Raw genomic sequence first — 17,510 nt, 5'->3', positions numbered from 1 at the left:
CTCGACCCACCGTGTGGGTTTGCACTGTGGTGAGGAAAGCCCTGCCGTGGGCACGGGCCCAGACCCCCGAAATCCTTCCAGACCAACCACGTCATCACGGCGGCCCTCGGCATCTCGCGTCCACTTCTGGGTCTTCGGCCCTGGGGTCGGGGCCAGTGCCCGCGTGGGTTGAATCCGCTCGGCTGGATCAGGACTGAGGCTTGCCTCCACCCGCCCTCTAGCTCTCACACACCTGGGCTCCAGGTAAGACGTCGGCTCAGCACCCGTGCTCCCTTTGTCCCTTGGAACTGGGGGGGTAGCATCGGAGAGGGTCGCCAAAGGGGGCGCCCCATGGGACAGACAGGAGCCACAGTGTTGGCATCGGCTCTCCAGGGGAATTCGGTGTCCACCTCGACCTTCGGCGCCTCTCCCTGGGGGAGTCTGGCTCTGGAAAACCGCCAGGATCTTTTTTCTCTGGAAGACCCATGCAGATGCTTCCCTCCTTGTCAACCCAACACCAGCCCCCACCCCTGTGGCCTTGGTGATGGTGGGCCCCAGCGCCACCTCCAGGGGACACTTACTGCGCACTCGTACCTTGTGCCAGGCGTCCTGCAGGGGCTTTACCCACATCGCTGACCCCATTGCCTGATAGAAGGTCCCACGTGTCCAGGGACAGAAAGGCTGAGAGGGGGTAAGGGCTCTAGGGCACACAGGCCAGTCCGTGGGGGAGCCGGGACGGAAACCCACAGCTATGGGGCACTTAGTCCATCATCAGCCTCCTCCCCCTCACAGTCACCCTGGGGTTGGGTGGCGGTGGGCAGGGAGACAGCCGAGCCTCACCGAGCACCTGCCTGAGAAGTCATATCACCCGGGGTCTTCAGGAGCTGCTGCCCACCCCTCCCCAACCTCACAGCCTGCCCCTGCACCCTGGCCTCTTTGTGCCGCAGCGACACCAATAGAAATGAAGCCTGAAATGAGCCAACGGGATGCCAAGCCCAGGCACAGAGCTGGTAAGGGCCGGGGATGGGCTGGGAACGGGAGCCGCTGATGGGGCCGAGCTCCCTCTGAGCCCAGATTCCTCCTCTGCGGGGCGGGACGGCAGGGGGGGCGGGCAGCTCGCAGCCTTCCTCCCCCGAGGGTTCTGAGAAAGCTGTGTAGACGATCGACTCCACCTTTGGGGGTGACCCGTGATTGTCAGAGACCAGATCCCTTATGTGGGGGCCACTGAAGTCCCGCTCGGTCCACATGGGCCCAATCAGACAGACAGACAGCCTTTATCAATCCCTCCCACACACCTGGTCCCGCCATTGACCACCACCAAGAAGGGGGCCTACAGATGGACGGGCCTGACTGCGGGCCTTGTTCCAGAGCGACGGTGCGCGGCTTCTGACGGCCGCCCGTCTGGCCCCAGACAGCAGCCCTCCTTGTTCGGGGCCTTGGCGGGCCTTGGGGGCCGTGTTGATCTTGGAGGACTTGCAGGCACTCACAGGGCCCCAAGTGAGGTGCTCCGCAGCTGCCTGATGGAAATTATTTTATGGTCCATGTAGGTGTTGGGCAACTCCCATCCTGCAAATATTTCCAGGCTAAAAATACCATGGTCACGCTCCACAGCCGAGAACTTTGGGGCCCAGGGTAACAGTACAAATCTCAAGCCACACACTCAGCCAGGCAAGAAGGAGGACTTTGTTTGCCTACAATTTGACTCTACTAAGGACCCATCCTGTTGGTGGCAAAAGCCAACCCTCAGTTCTGTGTCCTCCGGCCACACCCGATCCCCGAGGTTGGGGACTTGGTGATAACTTAGAGACTCTCCGTATCCGTGCGCCGCCCACCTGCCTCCCACTCTCTTTCCACCTCTGCATCCGAACCTCAAAAGCCTCTTGTGAAATTCAAAAGTCAAGAATTTACTTCTAAACAGTACGGCAGCTCCTCTGAGAGTTAAACATAGGAATGCCGTATGTCCCAGCGATTCCGCTTCTGGGGGTACTCCCCAAGGAGTTGGAAGGAGGGACTTAAAATAGACACGGCACACCCATGTTATCACGGCTTTATTCACAGTAGCCCGGAGGCAGAGGCAGCCCGAACAGCCATCTGTGGATGAATGGGACAGCACGGGGTCTGTTCGCACCACGGAATATTCTTCAGTCTTACAAAAGAAGGAGCTGTTGCCACCTGCTATGACAGGGGCGGACCTCGAGGACGTTACACCGGGGGAAGTAAACCAGTCCCAGGACAAAGCCTGCCTGATTCCACTTGGATGGGGTCCCTGAGGTGGTCAGGTCCACAGAGACAGAAGTAGAATGGGGGTGGGGGGGTGTCAGAGGATGGGCACTTTTGTACGAGTCTGGAACTTCTGTTTGGGACAATGACAGAGTTCTGGAAATGGATGCTGGGGATGGCCACCCACACTGTGAATGCACTTCATGCCACTGAATAGAGCTCTTTTTAAGCTTTTTTTAAGCTTTTTTTTTATGTTATGTATATTTGACTATGATAAAAAAAAATCACCCCCCAAAAAATTCACCTCTTTCCTCCCTCTTTCGGGCTGTATCTTCCTATGTCGGAACTGTGGATGCAGAAGTCCCTGGGATAGCGGTGCTCAACCCAAGCGATTTTGTCCCTTCGTGGGGGACATTCAGCAGTGTCTGGAGACATTTTTGGTTGTCACAAAGGGAAGTGGGGAAGTACACTATATGCTACTGACATCCAGGGGATAAAGGCCACTGCGATGCCCAGCACGGTCCCCATGATCAAGAATGATCCAGTCTCAAAGGTCAACAGAACCAAGATTGAGAAGCCCTATTCGGGGCGGGAGGGCGGGGGAAGGATCACGGAGAGTTAAAAACAAAACATTAAAGGCTTTAAAAAACATCTTGATTATCTCCTCCTCTGTGTCCTGCTAAAGAAACAAAATATTTTCTAAGGGAAAAAAAAAACCATAATCTTATTCTTGTACTAGTGAAAGCCAGTGGCCTCTCATGGGGGCAGGGGGCATGCTGTGTTCTCGTGGGGGCTTCTGGTGACCGTCGTCCAGTACACTGTGATCTCCGTGGATTGGTACCTGTCCGCCCTGATCCTTACTACGGCCACCTCCCCAAAACCCACCTGCACAGGGCCTGGCCCACCACCAGCGATCAGCAGTACCGATGGCCTAAATTGGACCACCAGTGCCGGCCCCGTTGCCCACAGGGTGAGGTCAGTGAGGGACACTGGATCCCAAGTTCAGGGAACACAGCCCAAAGGCCATCGAAGCCACAGATGAGAGAAGCGGGAATTAGCAGTCACCAAAGAACACTCTTCCCCCACCTTCGTCCTTCCCATAGTAGATGCCGCTGTGAGCCTGGGTTGTTTCTCAAACAGCAATTTGTGTAAAGCTCTTTGTGAGGACTTTGTTGACCCACATCACCAGGAGGTCTAGGAGACGATGTCAGGATGTCAGACGCGGCTGGATCCAGGAGCAGGGGGGTGTCAATGGGGCGCTCCCTTTGCCTAACTGCCTTTACTTTCTGCTCAACCCTGCCCACCCTGGGGCCCTGGCCCTGTTCCTTCCTGAAGCACATGGCCACCTCGGGGTGTCCTGGAAGATGGGGCAGCCCCCTCCCGCTTACGTTGTCTCCATAGCTCGTGATCGTCCAGGGCATCAGCGTTCCCCCGTCTCCTTCAGTGCGGAGCAAGTCCCAGCTGGACTCTGATGGCTCTCTTGGGCCACATCCTTACCCCTGCAGGCGAGCTGGGCCACCCTGATGGGCACGGAGAGCTCCCCAAAGGAAAAGACAGTAACAAACAAAACCAGACCATTCCCGCAGCCCCGGGGTCAGATCCCGCCAGCCCAGCAGAGATAGGGGTCGGCCTGAGGGCTTTTGCCCCAAACAGGACTGTGACTCTATGCCATTGTGTGGCCAGCGACCTGCTCCAAGACACAGCCTAGCCCTCGCTCTGCTGGTACCTCACACCACCTGTGACCCCTCTTCCCTTTGGCTGCCAGGAAGCTTAGCCTTGCCCCGTGGCTGCCGCGAGGGTCTACACTGGTCTTCACGCTGGCCTCTGGGTGCCGGCTCCCTTCCCTCTGTCCTGACTCCCCAAGTCCCAGCCTCCTTCTAAGTTAACTTGATGTTTGGGTGTCACTCCATAAGCCACTGTGAGGCCATCCTGGAATGGAGATGGGGAAGAATTAAACAAGGCGGTCCACAGGGTCACTGGTGTGCTAGCTGGATTTCATCTCAGTTCGTAGGGTATTAGTTCTGGGAAAGCCTGTTGTCCTGGAGTTTCAGGGCAGACAGCCTGGAAGGGGCTTTGGCAGGTGTCTAGACTGACGGCAATGCCCTCGGGGCTGAGGGGCTCTGACGGGGCCCAGGCTGGGCCTGAAGGACAAGCCCGGTCTGGTGCAACACTCAGACCTTTGACCCATGAGCCATCAAAGCCATCTTGGGACCTGAGCAAACATTGAGAGAACTAGCAAACAGACGGATAAAACCGGCGCAGAACCTTGTGGCCGGTCTCTCTCTGAGTCCCTCCTGCTGCTCCAGCCCCACCTTCGCCCACCTCCACTTTGGCGCCATGGTCAAGAGCCCCCCCAACGCGGGACTTTGGCAAAAATCCTGATCCGTGTAACTCTGGGGGCAAGAGCATTCATTTCCCACGACTGCCTTAACAAATCGCCGCCAACTTGGTACCTGAAAACAACAGAAATGTATTCTTCAATGTTGCTGGAGGCCAGAAGTCAAAAATCAAAGTGTCCGCAGGGCCGTGCTCCGTCTGAAGGCCACTGGGGAGGATCCTTCCTGCCTCTTCCAACTTCTTCTGGTGGTTTCCGGCGTCCTCGGCCTGGGGCTGCACGCCTCCCTCTCTGCTTCCCTCCCCACCTGACCTCCGTCCCCTTGTCCGTCCTCTATGGGTCTCTCCTGAGGACACGCGGGACAGACCGAGTATATAAAGGGACAGTGGCCAGACCACATACAGAAACTCTGAACCACAGCCGGCAGCAACCTGCCCAGGAGACCCACGCTTTGTCTCCGGCGACCGGCCCAGGAAGCCAGGCTGCGGTGAGTCAGACTTGCAGGAGCCCAGGAGGCCACCCCTAGTGACCATCCAGGAAGCTGAATGACGACTTCTATGGCAGTCAGTTCTGAGTGGCCAGGACATGATCGGGAACTCACAGCTGCCCTAATGTGTGTCCACCTCCGATTTAGAACCAACCAGAGAAAACCCCATGTGCCCCCTAATAATCACACAGGATGCCCCACTCCAGGCGAGCCCCCTCTAGCTTTCCCGGCCATGGCTCCAGCGGGCCGCACCTGTGAGGGCTGCCAGAGAAAGCAGCTTTGCCTGACACCTCGTTCGAGCAAGTTCTGAACAAACAGCCTCTGCTTTTCTCATTGGGTTGGTCTTCCTTTATTCCCGCATGTGCCACCGGATTCCAGGCCCCACTGAAGAATCCAGGATGATCTCATCTCAGGATCCTTACCTTAGTGACATCTGCAAAGACCCTTTTCCCCCCATAAGGTCACAGTCACAGATTTGGGGGGTTAGGACGTGGACACACCTTTTGGGGGGCTCACCATTCACCCCACGACAGCAGGGAACTTAGCCGTGCTCTGCGTCTGCTTCCATGGCGGTGAGTGGACCATCATAGCAAGACCTGACCCCACTGGGCTGCCATGGCAGTTTCGTGGATGTGTCCTTGGAAAGGCCTTAGACCTGGTGAGGGATCAAGTGCTCAGTGAGGGTCCGGCATTATTTGCAGAGTGGGGAGAGGGCCCCCCTGCAGTGAAGATACAAAAGGCAGATTAGGAGGGCACCAGGCTTCTTTTCAGTGGTGGAAATGCTCTAAAATTAGATTGTGGTGATGGTTGTACAAATCTGCAAATTTACTAAGTGCTATTGAATTACACACTTAAAATGGGTGATTATTATATATATAAATTCTGCCTCAATAAAGCTCTTAGAAGAACAAAGCAGGCCATCAGGGACAGAAAAGGCCCTCTGCGTGACCCTAGTTTCTCTGAACTTCTGCAGCCCAGGGGAAGAGAGGCAGCCTTGGCTGCTGGCAGGAGGGTGGGCAGGACCCGGAATGTCGCTCATGCCGAGACACATGGGGAGGAAGGTCGTGAAAATGTGCCTTTCTGAGGGCCTGAGTCAGCTCACTTGGCTTCTGACAAACAAGTTTGTCGTTTTGGGATCCCCCAAAACCCCTTTTTCTTCCCAGCTGCCCCCGTCCCAGATCTGCCACTGAGCTGCTGTGTGACCTTGGGCAAGCTGCATAATCTATGCCTGATTTTCCCCAAGTAGGAAATATTAATAATAGGGGAGAATCATTAAAAGCCCATCTGCCTGGAGCACAAGGAGCCCGATTTACCATGTCGCGCCCAGGTCCTGCCTGCTACCTTTGTCATGCCGTTCTACCAAGGGGCAGCACCTGCTACACTTGCTCGGGGGACGGCCCCCACCTCCTGGCAGGTGTCCCTTCCCCAGAACTAACTGTGGACTGCCTGGCTTCCAGCTGGGCTGGGCACTGGGGCTTGGCACGGCCCCCAGCCCCGGGGTGCATGGGATGGGATGGCCATGCTTCCTGCCCTGCTCCTGTCTGAGGGTCAAGCCTTTGCCCCATCGGTGAGACATGCACATGACACAGGGGCACTGACAAGAAGGGATTTGGAGATTCTATGAACCTTTTAAAAGTTCTCTAAATCTTAAATAGTGCTTCAACTGGGGAGAAGGATCATGGATTAAAAACAAGGAATGTGGAGAGAAAGAATGAAAGCAGGGAAGATCTGTAGCATATGTTGAGAAGACTCACTCATGTGGCCATGAACCCCTCTCCCTGGTGATCCTAAGGCCATAACTCTGCAGCTCTGGGCAGGTAGGGCAAGTCTGGGGGGGTCTCAGTTTTCTCATCTGTGGGTTGTGATAAGTAGCCCCTTAAACTAGTCCATGCACATGAATGCTCACAGCAGCCAAAGAGATGGAAAGAACGCAGGTGCCCACCGACAGATGACTAGATAAACAAAATGTGGTCCATCCACACAATGAAATACTGCTCAGCCGTGAAAAGGACCGAACTGTGGCCCGAGCCACGCCATGGATGGAACGTGAAAACACGCTGAGCAAAAGAAACCACGCACCAAAGACCACACGCTGCATGGTTCCAATTGTATGAAGCGTCCAGAAGAGGAAAAGCCGTAGAGACAGCAAGCAGCCTGGTGGTTGTCAGGGGCTGGGGGAGGGGAACAGAGACCCTCTGCTTCCTGTGGGGGGGGGTCTCCTCTGGTGGCCATAAAAATGTTTTGGAACTAGGTTCGAGGTGATGCTGCGCAACATTGTGAATATGCTGAGTGCAACTGAAAAAGGGTTCCTTCTATGTTATGTGAATTTCACTTCAATTGAGAAAAATAGTCCCTCCCCGATGGGATGCCCATGGAACTCGGTGAGCCCGGTCCCCATGGCGCCCAGAAGGCCCTGGCTCGGTGCTGGCTCTTCCCAGGGCTGTTTTTCCCCGGCACAAACACAAGGAAGCCCGTAGTTAGCAGCGGCCACCCGACGGTGGAGGGTGTTCTTGGATTTCCAGTTTGAAAGGTGGATTTCATCCTTGCCACGTGAGCCCAGTCCTTGGTAAAACCTGGGTGGTTTCTCCAACCAGAAACTGCAAGAAAGCAGCCCCCGGCAGCGACATTTGCAAGCGGGTCATGCACGTCGGTCGGCAAGGGGCAGCACCGGAGGGTTTTGCTGGGAACAGAGAGAGCGCCGGGCTCCTCGGCGCAGCAGGTGAGCACAATCACACGGCGGGTCAAAGACCGCCGCCTTCAAGGTGATTCCATCTCTGGGGAAGCTGGTGGGAACTTGCTCAGAAATGTGTCACTAACAGGTGGCCGAGCTGAAACACAGTCCCTCCGTTAATTCCACTAACTCAACTCACCAGTCCAGGCGTGACTTGGCTCAGGTTCTTTATGTCGGGCCAAAGGGATGCTGGTGATCTGGGCCCTTCTTTTTGGTCTTTGGGTGTTGGGTTTATGGCTGTGTTTATCTGAAGACATGTCGATGCGGCAGATACTCGCTGGTAAACTAACAGGGCTGGGGTTTTCAGTAATGTAAGTTTTTTAAGGGAGTGTAGATGGTATTGAGACGTCCAAAGATGGGACATTCATCGTGCCCTGCTTTCCCAAATCCATCAATAGCCACATTGCAGCCTTTGCCGGGAAGGGTGGGCAGGTGACCGGTTTTGTCGACAGTCAGAGTTTAAGATCCTCATCTTATAGAAAAATCTGGAAAGAAATGGGAAGCCGCATTTGGAGTTGCTCTGCTCTCCAGATATAACCTGGGGGGATTCGGGGAGGGGGGAGGCCTCGCAGGGGCAGGAAGGACCCCCTGGCTTTCTAACTCAGGGTCAAGTTTTTATTTTTATTCAGAGAGAATGTGAGGGACATGCTACAGAACAAAGGACAAAAATGCGGATAAGGTGAACACATGCACTTTTCATCTGAGCGATCACGAGTGGCTCACACAGCCGGCTGACGTGGAAGCCAGCCTTTCAAGGCTGGGTACTCGCTCCGCAATTTAAGAGGGACCCCTGCCACACGCAGTTTTTGTGCATTTGATTTAGAGAACTTTGGGGGACAGAGGAGGGGAGGTGTGGGTGGGGACACAATCTCAGCCTCCAGGCCAGCATTAAAAAAAAAATCAAGTCTCAGAACAAATACGTGCTCAAAGTTTTCCTGACCACCTCCCGGCCCACGTGCCTGGGATGGCGGGCAGAGCCTCAGTCCCAGCCGCGGTCCCACCTCGCAGCGGCTGACAACAGTTGGGTTATTTAATCCCCACTTCATTCTGCAGAGGCTTTAGGAAGGCTTAGGAAGTGACACCAGAGCAACCAGATAAATTAGAAGAGGAGGGAAAACAAAGTGGGAGGCGGGTGAGTCTGGGCCTCAGGGTTTCTGCGCTGCGCCGCACCCCCACCCCAGGCAGGTCAGCCCTGAGTCTCCCAGACAGAGCAGAGGAGACATGAGGGTTTTCCTGCAGGCAGCTCAGCCTGCCCGCCCCGCCTCCTCCTTGTTGTGGGGGCCACGGGCGCGGCTCCCACCACCTGCTTCTTCTGCAGCTGCTTCTAGACATCTTCCTCCCAGCTGGGGGGGCGGGCGGCATCCACACTGGGGAGGACAGGGCCAGGCCTCAACTGTCCCCGAATCCCCCATGCTTAGGTGTTCGGTTAGTGTTTGATAAATGCATGAGCGCAGGGAGCTAAGAAAATTCACTTCTCATCATCGGGCCAAGGGTGAAGCTGGGAAGAAGAGAGCCACCCACCCCCACCCGAGCACCACCGGCCCAGGGCTCGGCTCTGGTCACCCACCTCCTCGTCAGAGGCCCGTGGGGACGATTTCACCATGTCTGCTCACTTGTCCACACCATAGACGTCTGCGGGCCACTTTCCCCCAGAGTTTGAACCCGGGCTCGGTCAAAGCACCGGCCGAGTGTGGGGTGGGAGGCAGGCACGACTGTAGGGTTACCGTGATTGCTGCTGCCCTCTGGGGCCCACGTGTTCTGGCCACCCGGACGCCCCCCACCACCACCCAGCCCCGCGCCCCGAACAAGCATTTCCCCCGGGCAATGCCCCCTTCGTGGGACAGGGCAGCGTGGCCACCAGCAGCGTGGGTGCTGAGGAAGCCTGCTGCCCTGGCCCCACCCTCCATCACAGACGTCTGGAGTGGGGTGTAGACAGCGCAGTGGGGTGTAAAAGCAGAGAGGCTGAGGGTGGAGGGGGTCTCCAGAGAAGCCTCCAGAAGGGGTGGAGGAGCAAGCTGGAGAGACAGGGAGTGGGGTGAGGAAGGGAGCAGCAGAGGGGTGCCTCCCATGGGGCCTGGCCCCACGCTTGCTGGCAGGATGCACTGGGTAAATGTTTGTTAAGTGGATCGAACAGAATTGTATCAACAGAGAGCACAGGGCACGCAGCCTGGAAGCTTCCAGGTTTGCTGCGCCTGCCTTGAGTCTGCACTGTACTTCTGCTCATCTTAATGGGGTGCATCGGATACATAAATGACCCCTCATTACTCCAGCAGCCCCCACCCTCATGGACCCCACGAGCTCAGTGCCCAGCCTCGTGGTGGGGTTTGCAGGCTGGCCTGAGATTCTAGGGGAGGGGGCAGAGGGAAACGAACAGGGCAGTGGGTGGGGAGGCACCAAGGGTCCCCAGATTTCCATCAGGGCTATGGGGTGGGGCGGATGCTGAAGAAGCAGGTTGGGGGGGTGTGGGAGAGAGAAAGAGGTTTTAGTGGTGAGATGAGGTTTCCCAGGAACAGCCAGCGGGTGTCCAGAGGCACAGGTGGTTGGAAAGGGAAGAGCTGAATGGAAGGTTCCAGAAGGGAAGCTTGGGGCAGGGGCTGATGTGGCCAAGGTATAGAGAGTGAGAGGTTGACTGAGCCAGAGTCCACACCATCCATTGCAAGTGGCAGATGCATCGGGTAGGGATGAGTCAGACGGGGGCCAGCATCTGACTTGCCAGATGGGAGAGGATTTGCCCCCCAGTAGAAAAGCCACAACCAGAAGTTTCCAAAGGGAGCTGAGCACTTGACTCTGTGATGAGAGCCTGAAGGAGGGGGTGGGGGCAGACTTCTGGAAGGAGAGACAAGTTTCACTCATCTGTTCACTGACTGCACACTTCCTGAGCACCCATTATGTTCCAGGTGAGGTCCAGGGCACTCAGCAGTGACCACATAGTATGCCCCCCTCTGGCTCTGTGGCTCATGCATTCTGCTGGTCAGACCAATGGACGGCAAACAAGATGCATGAGTCAAACAGGTAGTGGAAAGTGCCAAGGGAAAGGGACACTTTCAGACAAGGTGACAAAGGAAATCTTCCTTCCAAGTACAGACCCATAGACCACCTGGGGGAAGAGCTCTACATGGGAGGCTAGCAAGTACAAAGGCCCTGGGGCAGGAATGTGGCTGCAGTGGAGTGACGGAAGTAGAGAGTAATAGGAGGCCAGGCCAGGGAGGCACAGGGACTTCAGAGGGCTTCATAAGGTCTTAGGTGACCCAGGAGCCTTTGGCAGGGTTTGGGCAGAGGACAGGCTTACATGTGAATAGGATTCCTCCAGCTATCAGGTTGAGATTAGGGGGAGGGGCATGGGTGGAAGCAGGTAGGGTTCCCACAGTCATCCAGGTACCGTGGGCACAGCTTGGGCCAGCCTAGCCCAGCACCCTTGAAGGCCCAGAGACACGGCTGGAGTCTGGCTGCTCTTGGACGGCAGGTCCCACAGGCCCCCAGATGGAGCTGGATATGGGGTTGAGGTGAAAAGAGGAATCCCAGAGGGCTCCCTGTCTCTGGCCTATGCTGCTGGAAGAACCTGAGACAGGTCTGGCCGTGCTCGGACAGGGTGGGTTAGGACACCCATTAGATACCCCAGGGGACATGGAGAATGGACATCTGGATAGTGGGGTCTGGGGCTCAGTGGGGAGGTCCCGGCTGCAGATATAAATTCAAGACTTGTCCGCTAGTGAGTGGGATTTATGGCCCCGTGCAAGATGAGATCACCAAGAGTGAGCCCAGACGCCTGTCCCCATATCTCTCTGCTCAACTGTGGCTCCTGGTGCACGAGACCATTTCTCAGTTGCTCTGCACCCTTGGCCCAGCCCGGCGCCTGGCAGGGCCCGAGAGGGCCCCCGACCCTGGCCGGCGTGACGAGTGACTCACTCCAGAGACAAACACGTGGGGAAGTAATTGGGTCCAAGTCGGCCGCAAAATGTCAAGGCTAGACTTCTTGCCTCTCTCCTTCCATGGGACCCAGTCTTTATTAGCTTCACCGACACTGAGGAAGAGGTCCCTGGGAGAAGCATGATTATAGAGTTCAAGGAATTGATTGCTTCTTCTGCTGGAGTTGTCTAAGTTAATGAATTTTAAGCAGATCTATTTTTGAAAGGATGCATTTGACTCCATCCCTATGGCGACCATACTTCCCGAACCCAGGGCCGGCGACACTGTCTGCCGCGCGGGGCTGATGGATGGCCGAGGGCCGTGGTGGAGTATTTGCAGTCGGGGCTGTCTTGCCCCGTCCCTCATTTATTCCTCCCGCGTGCCGGGCAGGATATTAAGAACTCACAGGCTTCTGTTATCTCCAAGCTTGTCCGCACTTGTAATGGGTTGACTTCGGTAAACCTATTTGGGAGAGCGTTATCTCTGGCTTCTGTTTCGGCAGAGGGGAGGCGGGGGCGCCGGGAAAGTAATACACGAGTTTGGCAAAGTTTTTCAATTTTCTGCCCATCATTCTGCTGCTGGGGAGGTGAGGCGGCTGCAGAGCAGGCTGAGGCCCAAAAGACTAGACCTGCTTGCCCAGCGTCCCTCAGTGAACACAGGACGTGACAGGCAGTGACCTAAGAGCCCAGGGGGTGGGCAATTCCCGCTCTGGCCTTGACCACCTCTGTGACTTCTCTTCCTGAGGTCAAGTCTCCCAGGGGCTCCAGCGCACCCCTCGGCCCGAGCAGCTGCCCGAGGTCGGGGGGCTCGGTGCTTGGCCCCGGGGCAGGCAGGCGGCGTGTGACCAGCCCTGGGGCCTCCCTTGTCCCCGCTGCCATGGATGATACGCCTGGATAGTGCAGCCGAGGAGGAAAGCCAAGGAGGGAAGTGGGTGGCCCACGAGTGTGGACCACTTAGAGCCGGGGATGGGTCAGGGGAGACCAGGTCCTGAAGGGGACAAGGTATTCCGTGCAGGCTCTGGCCCTCACTCCCTCCCGACGAATGTCAGAGGCCTGTTGGATCCACCTTGGAGGCATTTCCTGAATGTGACCTCATTGCTCCCTTCTCTGTCACCGCCCACCCCGGGCCACCAGCTGCTCTCAACCTCCCCCCACCCCACACCCTGGGGCTCCCTGCTTCATGCAGTGTGTCCCCTCATGTCCCACTTCCTCCAGGACAAATGCAAACGTCATCCCCTCAGGGCAAAAGGTCTGGCCCTCATTCTCCTCTCTAACCCTGGAGGGAGCGGGTGACCCAAATTAGGAAAGCCAGCTACCTCCTTTGGCCAGGTTTGTAATCCCACCTTCTGTCCATAGCAGCGGTGTGACCTCTCTGTGCCTCTTCACTGCCTGTCTGTAAAATGGGAGGATAGGAGCCCCTCATAACCGTAAGCCCCCAACACGTGGGGGAGGTGCACCCCCTCTTGGCAGTCCCCTACCCCACAAGAAGAGTGGTGTTGGGCAGCTGGGCTTGCCAGAGCCCCAGCCTGGTTCTGCAGAACTGTAGCCCCGGCCCCCGATCCCATCCCCCAAATGCGCATTCTGTGTAGCAGATGCACCCAGTGGGGTCTGTCCTGTTAGACTCTGTCCCTGCTGCCGGGAAGCCAACCAAAGACATTTGGGGGCAGAGCCACTCTCCCTGCAGAAGGAAAGGTCTAGAACAAGGAATAAAATCTCCATCGCTTAGTTTTTAAGATTCACTGAACCTTTCCACTTGCAGCAAAAACAGCTTACTTTCAAATTAGTCAACCGGTGTGTGAGTCATTTCTTTGCAAGCGTCTGTACGGGGAATACTAATGTGAAGCCCGCTCTGGCGCTCACGGCTTCCCCAGACGCAGGGCAGGGGGCGGCGTCAGCACCCCCAGGGACGCGGCCCCCACCCCAAGGGCCCTCAGGGCCTTAGGGAAGCAATGCGGGGTCGCCCTCCCCACTGGTGCCCACCAGTCACTGGCCTCAGCCCTCTCTCCACCCCCCAAGCCAGGGAGGCAGGGGCTGAGGCGGGCGGCGTGTAAGTCATGCCCACGCTGACACGGGAGAAGGAGAGGGGCCGGAGCCTCGGCCTTGCCGCCGACTCCAGAGACCACGGTTCTGCATTTTGCTGGGAAGCCGGGCACTGGGGAATGAATCAGACAGAGGCCCTGTGATCCTGAGGGGGAGTGGGGAGGACGGCCTGGTGGGCTGCACCCTTTCCCAGCCCCCAGGCCTGCAGAGGCACCTCTTATCCCCACATCACTCATTCTCTCATTCATGTGTGCACAGCTGTTGACTTCTCAGTCCTTCACTGACCACTGCTCTGAACTGAACCCATTTAGACTGGGGTGGGGATGGGGTCACACGGAGAGAGTTCGCCCCGACGTGGATGCAAAGTTCTATGAGGGAGGCGGTCAGGGAGGGCTTCCTGGAGGAGAAGACAGGTGGGCTGAGCCTCCGGAAGGGTGGAGGTAGCCAGGCAGTGGAGGGTGAGGTCGGGGATGTGAAGTCCTGAAATCAAGTCAGCCTGGGGAGCTGATGGTATAGCCAGGAGGGGGCTGTGGGAGGGGGGCGGCAAGGCCAGGGGAGAGGCCGGGGACCACAGCCACAGGCTGTACCCTGAGGCTGCTGGGGCCCAGGGGATCTAGACAGCCTGTCCCTGCTCAGAGTGGACTGGAGAGCTGGACAGAGCTCGGGGGGCCACCTGGGAGGCAACACGGTCCAGCTGGGAGAGAACGTGGCCTCACCTAGAGCCATGACTGCAAGGACGGAGAGAGGCGGAGGGCAGCCTGGGAGCCCAGGTGACAGTGCTGTGTGATGGGGGGGACACAGTCATGTCCAGGTGTCCTCAGGGCTCCAGGACTGCAGAGGGGCCAATGGAGCCAAGGATGTGGTTCCCGGGGGGCTCCCGGAGCTAGTCACGTTGGCAGCCGCGGGAGCTGGCCACACCAAGGTCATGGGAGGGCTGCTGGAAAACCTCCCCACCCGACTGGCGCCTGCCTGAGAGAGACCCTTCATTCCGCACATTTGACAATATGCTTAGGCATGTCTGCGACTGACAGGTCCCGAACGGGGCCATGTCCCAACCTCACCTCCCTGCTTTGCAATCCTCAGACACACAGCTGCATCTGCCACCTTCCAGGGCCTCAGCCGACGCTGCCTGGGTCTCCTGGAGGGGGGAGAGGGGGGACACGAGTCCCCTGAGACCACACTCGCAGCAAGTCGGGGGCCACCACGGGGAGCTCAGCACTGTTTCCTCCCCAGCTCCCCCAGGACACAGGAGAGCCTCGGCCTTCTCACTCCCCCGCTGCCCCTTCCTTGGCAGCCTGTCCAAGCGGCCCACACACAGGTCATCTCTCCTCAGGGCTAATCCATCTCTTTTAGAATTAAAAAGATCTCGAATGTCAGATCCAGGAGGGAGGTCCTGAGAGACGGCACCTGCCTGAGCCCCCCTGTGCTCTGGGGCCCCAGAGTGATGACCAGTCCAAGGCATTCAGGGAAAAGGGAGGACCAGGAGGAGGGGGCTGCCAGGCAAGGGGGGGCCCTCAGGCCCAGAAGGAGGCCCCCCACCCCCTCGGCAAGGAGCTTACAGGCCTGGGGAGGGCAGCTGTGGGGGAGGCACATGTCATTAGCATGGGGGGGTACAGAGATGGTGGGTGTGGTCAGTTGGGGGGGCCTGTGCCCCAGGGCAGCCCTCCAGCTAGCCGGCTCCCCCCTGCACTGATGTTCCCTGCCCCTGCCACTCCCCTCCCTCCTGCAGATGACTGATGGGGCCAGGGCAGCAGGAGCGTGGCCTGAGGTGGACCGGGGCGGGGGGGCAGAAGGGATTGGTCCCCTCCAGCCTGGGGGGCGGGGGGGGGTGCCCAAGAGGATCAGAGGATACCTGGCAAGGGTGGAAAGTGTGAGCCAAGTCCACAAGTCTGAACACATACTGGGTGCAGCTTTCTTGTTTTTTCACCTTAAAAAAAAAAAGTTATAAGAACATTAAGCATGAAAGCCAATTTTGACGAGAGGGAGAAGCGCCTCGTGACCCCACCCCCACCCAGCCACCTCCACTTTCTCGGGCTCGGCCCGTCCTGTCTGCTTTCTGTCTGTGTAGTGAAAGCACACCACGTCTGCTCGCTGCCTTTTTATCTTGTTGTGTTCCATTAACGATATCTGTTCTCCAGTTTTGTTTTGTTTTTTAAAAAAGGCATGAACACATGTGCACGCACTCAGGCCTAATCCCCAAAGTTTTCACTCTGGAGCGGAGCACCTGACATATTTTAGCTACAGTGTGACTAACCCAGTAACATTCTCCAGGGAAAATCTCACGTGGGTGGCATCGTCACCGGGGTCTGGGGCCCCGCCCGTCTGATTCTCCCTTCAGTGCGGGGACCACTTGGGACAGCCTTGAACTCGGCCTCCCTCTGGCTCTTTGTTGGCTTCGTTTCACCCGCGTCGTTAGACGGGCGGGTGGATTCTGGTTTGTCAGGCTCTAGCCCCCACTGCAGGGAGCAACTCCTCGCAGATGCCTTTTTCTTCTCTTGGGTGGTTTTCTTGGGAGCACGTTTCCGGAAGGAGGACAGCTTGATGGAAGGGTCCCGGCACTTTTGTAACTCTGTGCTTTCGTATTGGTTTCCAGAGGGGCCGTGTCATCTTCAAGTCCCCCAAGGCCCTTGTGACAAATCCCATCCCATCTTCTTTGGCACCGGGGCTATCGTGAAGACGATGTATTTTGCCAATTCGTCAGGTGTGTTCGGCGCCCTACAGAGACGGCACCTTCCTAGGCTTCTCCCAGAACTAGAGATTCGAGCGGCAGGCTGTCAGGAGAGCCAAGACCAAACGGCGTCTCTCCTTCCGTCCCAGCAAGAGATCCTGAGGTGACTCTTCGACATGACATTCAATTTTAGGAAATTAATTCCATTCCCCAACCTGCGTGTTCTCTGAAGGCTGGTGTCAGCCGCACAGCGAGACAGGTGGAGGGCTCCAAAGTGTCTGGTATTACAGGGGCCCAGGGAGCGCACAACCCTGGTACCTCTCGTGATTGTCTCTTTGTCTCCAGGCCCGGCCGCGTGGGCAGCAGACAGAGAGCATTGCTGTGGTCTTCCAGCTGGAGGGGTGTCGCCAACACCCCAACCTTCCGCCGTGTCTTCCCAAGCCAGGCCCGGCCGGCCCCTGGGCTTTATTCTCTCATTCCCTAAGGAGGTGGCCGTTGATGCGCACAGAGGGCCGGGGAGAAGGAAGCAAAGAAAACGGACGTGCGGGCCACTGGCCCGCACCACTGACACCCTCTGGACTGCGACATATGTTTTTCTTTTGAACCACACCGATTTAATGAACCCTTAATGAGATACAAATCTTAACTTTTTTCTATATTGTGGTAAAATATGCATACATACATATCATAACATTTACCATCTTTTTTTTTTTTTTTTAAAGATTTTATTTATTTGACAGAGACACAGCGAGAGAGGGAACACAAGCAGGGGGAGTGGGAGAGGGAGAAGCAGGCTTCCTGCGGAGCAGGGAACCCGATGCGGGGCTCGATCCCAGGACCCTGGGGTCACGACCTGAGCCGAAGGCAGACGCTTAACGACTGAGCCACCCAGGCGCCCCCATAACATTTACCATCTTAACTGCTGCAAAGCGTGTCGCTCAGGGGCACGAAGTTCACACCCACCATGAGGCAGCCCTCACCGCTGCCCATCTCCAGAACCTTCCATCTTCCCAAACTGAAACTCTGTCTCCACTCAACACCAGCCCCCATTCCCCTCTTCCAGCCCTGGTGCCCGCCCCCCCCAACCGATCTCCTTTCAGTCTCTAGAAACGTGAATCCTCCAGGGACCTCATACAAGGGGAATC

Source organism: Halichoerus grypus, chromosome 8 (assembly GCF_964656455.1).
Source record: "Halichoerus grypus chromosome 8, mHalGry1.hap1.1, whole genome shotgun sequence".
Taxonomy (NCBI): Eukaryota; Metazoa; Chordata; class Mammalia; order Carnivora; family Phocidae; genus Halichoerus; species Halichoerus grypus.
Note: the sequence above shows the minus strand (reverse complement) of the source record.